The sequence below is a fragment of the Capricornis sumatraensis genome, unplaced genomic scaffold (genome assembly GCF_032405125.1).
Source record: "Capricornis sumatraensis isolate serow.1 unplaced genomic scaffold, serow.2 scaffold43, whole genome shotgun sequence".
NCBI lineage: Eukaryota > Metazoa > Chordata > Mammalia > Artiodactyla > Bovidae > Capricornis > Capricornis sumatraensis.
The window spans coordinates 77,501-82,967 of NW_027184653.1; positions in this window are offsets into that span (position 1 = coordinate 77,501).

A 5,467-nucleotide genomic window follows, 5' to 3' on the forward strand; every position below is an offset into this window, starting at 1 on the left:
GATGGCGCGCTCGGCACTCTGCGCCGCGCCTGGCCTGGCCTGGCCTGGCCTGGCCTGGCCTGGCCTGGCCTGGCCGGGGCGGGGCGGGGCTGGGTGGTGGCGGGGGCGGGGACCGTGGCCCGGCGGGTCGACCGGCCGTCCGGACGGCGCGCTCGGCACTCTGCCGCCTGGCCTGGGCGGGGGCGGGGGGGGGGGGGGCCCGGCGGGTCGACCAGCCGGCCGGACAGATGGCGGCGCTCGGCACTCTGCCGCCTGGCCTGGGCGGGGGCGGGGTCCCGGCGGGTCGACCAGCCGGCCGGACGGCGCGCTCGGCACTCTGCGCCTGGCCTGGCCTGGCCGGGCCTGGCCTGGCCGGGGCGGGGCTGGGTGGTGGCGGGGGCGGGGACCGTGGCCCGGCGGGTCGACCGGCCGTCCGGACGGCACGCTCCTCTTGACCTCTGCGTGGGTTGTTGGATTGATGTCTTCTACGCGTTCCAGTGGGCCTCGTTGGGCTGAGCCGCAGATTGACCCGCTCTCTGACGTGTGCGTTTTCTTTTCAGACGTGTTGAGCTTGTTGCTTCAGGTTATGTGTGTGATGAGTGCATGCTTTTGCTTTCTGTTTCACCGCCACAATATCAATGCGTATTTCTTTTTCTTTTTATGGAATGATTGTTTCTACCATGAACGTCTCTGTTTCTTTGTCCCATTGTTGAATGTTATTTTTGCTGAAAGAGCTGCCCGTCTGCCCGTGCGTGGGCGGGCGGCTGGCTCGGTGGGTGCGTGGGTTGGCGAGAGCGTGGGCGGGCGGGCGCGCGGGTGGGGGGCTGGGCGGGCGGGCGCGCGCGGGTGGGGGGCTGGGCGGGCGGGCGCGCGCGGGTGGGGGGCTGGGCGGGCGGGCGCGCGCGGGCGCGGGGGCCGGCCCTTTGTGTTCCTGGGTGCGTGCGCTGGTGCCTGGGTGCGCGCCTGCGTGCTTTGTGTGCGTGGGTGGGTGCGTGCCTGAGTGCGTCCATCTGTGCGTCCCTGTGCCTTTCGCCTTTCAGATTATGAACCCCGCCCGTCCACCTCTCCCGCACCCCCGCCCCACCTCACTCACACACACACACACACACACACACACACACACACACACACACACACTGCCTTGTCCTTTGCCTAGCTGTGTCTCTGTGCCACGCCTGCCCCCCCCCCCCCCGGGACACTCACAACCACAGGTGCACCCTACACACCACACGCATACCCGCACACACACCCCGCCTGCACACCGCGCACGCACACATCCCGTACCCAGACACACCCACACCCAGCCCGCCGCCACACACCACACACCACAAACTCCCCCAATCCCCCCCCCAGCCCCCCCCACTACGTTGTCCTTGGCCCGGCTGTGACTCTCCGCCTCGCCTCTGTCTCTGCCCACACACCACATGCTGAGGCCACACACACCCACCCCGCCCGCACACGCCACACACCACACACCACACACTCCCCCCCCCCCCAACAACGTTGTCCTTGGCCCGACTGTGACTCTCCGCCTCGCCTCTGTCTCTGCCCACACACCACATGCTGAGGGAGGCCACACGCACCCAGCCCCGCCTCCGCCACACCCACCCCCCGCCCATAAACACCCCGAGACGAGGGAACACAACAGGCCCGTGCACACATCCCGCCCCCCACCCCTCCCGGACGACCCCTCGCCACCCCCCCCCCACACACACACGGCCTTGTCCTTTGCCTAGCAGTGTCTCTGGTCCTCTGTCTCTGCGCCACCACCCCTCGCACCCACAGGCCACACCCACACCCACACCCACAGCGGCACCCTACACACCACACGCATACCCGCACACACACCCCGCCTGCACACCGCACACCCACACATCCCGTACCCAGACACACCCACACCCAGCCCGCCGGCACACGCCACACACCACAAACTCCCCCAATTCCCCCCGGCCCCCCCAACTACCTAGTCCTTGGCCCGGCTGTGACTCTCCGCCTCGCCTCTGTCTCTGCCCACACACCACATGCTGAGGCCACACGCACCCAGCCCCGCCCCCAACGCCACAATTACACACACCCACCCGCCCCGCCCATAAATTCCCCGCGACGACTGCACACACCACGCCCCTGTACACATCCCACTCCCCCACCCCTCCCGCACGCCCCCTTCCCCCTCCCCCCCCACACACACTGCCTTGTCCTTTGCCTAGCTGTGTCACTGGGCCTCTGTCTCTGCGCCACCTCCCCACCCCCCCCCCACACACACCGGCCACACCGACACCCACACCCACACCCACAGGGGCACCCCACCCACCACACGCAGATCCGCACACACACCCCGCCTGCACACAGTGCACACACACATCCCGATCCCAGACACACACTCACCCAGCCGGTTCGCACCCCGCCCGCACACACCACACACCGCACACTCCTCCCCTCCCCCGCCTCCGCCCTCACACACACACACTGCATTGTCCTTGGCCCGGCTGTGACTCTCCCCATCTCCTCTGTCTCTGCCCACACACCTAATGCGTAGACACACGCACCCCTCCCGCCGCCAACGCCACACACACCGCCTGCCCATAAACACCCCAACCCCCGCACACACCGAGGCCCCACACATACCCCGCCCCCCACCTCTCTCGCACCCCCCCACCCACACACACACTGCCTTGTCCTTTGCCTAGCAGTGTCTCTTGTCCTCTGTCTCTGCGCCACCACCCCTCGCACCCACAGGCCACACCCACACCCACACCCACACCCACAGCGGCACCCTACACACCACACGCATACCCGCGCACACACTCGGCCTGCACACCGCGCACCCACACATCCCGTACCCAGGCACACCCACACCCAGCCCGCCGGCAGACGCCACACACCACAAACTCCCCCAATTCCCCCCCCCCCGCCCCCCCAACTACCTAGTCCTTGGCCCGGCTGTGACTCTCCGCCTCGCCTCTGTCTCTGCCCACACACCACATGCTGAGGCCACACGCACCCAGCCCCGCCCCCAACGCCACAATTACACACACACACCCCCTCCCCATAAATTCCACGCGACGAGCGCACACACCACGCCCCTGTACACATCCCACTCCCCCACCCCTCCCGCAAGCCCCCTTCCCCCCCCCCCCCACCCCACACACACACTGCCTTGTCCTTTGCCTAGCTGTGTCACTGGGCCTCTGTTTCTGCGCCACCTCCCCCCAAACACACACCGGCCACACCGACACCCACACCCACACCCACAGGGGCACCCCACCCACCACACGCAGATCCGCACACACACCCCGCCTGCACACAGTGCACACACACATCCCGATCCCAGACACACACTCACCCAGTCGGTTCGCACCCCGCCCGCACACACCACACACCGCACACTCCTCCCCTCCCCCGCCTCCGCCCCCCCCCCCCCACACACACACTGCATTGTCCTTGGCCTGGCTGTGACTCTCCCCATCTCCTCTGTCTCTGCCCACACACCTAATGCGTAGACACACACACCCCTCCCGCCGCCAACGCCACACACACGGCCTGCCCCGCACACACCGAGGCCCCACACATACCCCGCCCCCCACCTCTCTCGCACCCCCCCCCCACCCACACACTGCCTTGTCCTTTGCCTAGCTGTGTCTCTGCGCCGACCCCCTCCACCACAACCACAGGCGCACCCTACGCACCGCACGCATACTGGCACACACACGCCCAGCCCGTTCGCACCCCGCCCGCACACGCCACACACCACACACTACCCCCCCCTCAACCATACACACACACACTGCGTTGTCCTTGGCCTGGCTGTGATGCTCCACCTCTCCTCTTCTCTCGCTCTGCCCACACACCACACGCTGAGGCCACACGCACCCAGCCCCGCTTCCAACGCCACCCCCCCCCCCCCGCCCATAAACACCCCGAGACGACGGCACACGACACGCCCGCGCACACATCCCGCTCCCCCACCTCTCCCGCACTCCCCCTCGCCCCCCCCCCCCCACCCCACCCCACCCCACCCTACCCCGCACTCACACACTGCCTTGTCCTTTGCCTAGCAGTGTCTCTGGGGAGAAATAAGTATGAACCTTTCAGATGAATCCTGTGAACCTTGAGTGACATCAGTGCCTTTCTTGATCGGGACTCACGACACCCTCACCCTTTAGGAATGCAACTTTATCCGGAGGGTGGTGCCTGGTTTCACAAAAAAACCCCTTGGAAAACGTGAGTGCTTTGGGGATCAGAACAAAGGATCATAAAATGTCAGCAGGCCTCGTGGCCAGAAGATGATGGAAAACCCTTAAGACCTTCCTTGGAGGGAAAGCAGCTGATTTTGAGAAAGGTCAGGATTGCTGACCCCCGCGTGACTCTGGATTCATCCCTATGTGTAACAAAAGGTTAGAAGCAAGCCTAAAAATCAAAGAAATGGGATCAGTTTCTGGAAAGACGGATTCCCCTCTGTCGTTTCTCTCTTGCTCCCCGTTTTTCTGGCTGAATTCGCATCTGCAGCATGGATGCGATTCCTCGTAAACCAAGTGATTCCGCCTCTTTTTCGCCACTAATATTTCCTACGACACGATCCGTTTGTAATCTCTCTCTGTATATCTATAATGAATTAACTTTTTTCCTAGGACGCCGATTCCATCCCCACCCTCGAATCACCCTGGATCCACCAGGGCTGGACCCCGGCGTCGGTCGGTCGGTGCGTGCTTGCGTGCCTGCGTGCCTGCGTGCCTGCGTGCGTGCCTGCGTGCGTGCGTCGGTGGGTGCGGGCGTGCGGTCAAGAAGGCTCCCCTTCCCCCTCCCCCACCCCCCCACCCCCTCCACCCCCTCCGTCTGTCCGTCCGTGCGTCCGTCGTACCTCGCCCAGAGACGTTCCCGAGAAGTGTTGGCGTGTCCCGCTTTCCTGTCCACGTCGGTGACTGAGCGGAGAAACTGCGCCCTAGGATGGGCCCCCCCGTCTGGCAACGAGTCCCTGCCGGTCTCCCTCGGAGCTTCTATGCCGCGGCCGGCTCTCTGGACAGTGGGTTGGCTGTCGGGCGCCACCTGCCTGTCGGTCGCTTTTTCAGATGGCCCTGCGGGGGGACCACGGATGGAGCGGGCCGGGCCGGCGAACTCTTGAATGCCCTGGGGCTGTGGAAGGAGGCTGTGTGGGAGCGGCACCTTGGGCCAGAGGTCCATGGGGAGCCATTGGGGCTTTTCTGCTTGGGACGGGACATCTCCTTTGGGAAACTTCATCGATTTGGAGAACAGCTATTGGAACCCCGGGGAGGTGACTTTCTGGGGGCTTGTCTCCCCTGGCGTGGGGGGAAATCTTCCTTCTCCCGCCAAGGATTTCAAACAGAGCCACGACAGATCACACGGATCCACTTGCTCCAGTCAGGTTCAGGGGCAGAACGCGAGGACCCAAGCTGGCCTGGTGACAGCGAGTCGCCAACCCCGCCCCCCCTCCCCCCCCCCCCCCCCAAACTCGGAACACTCCCCTGTCTGC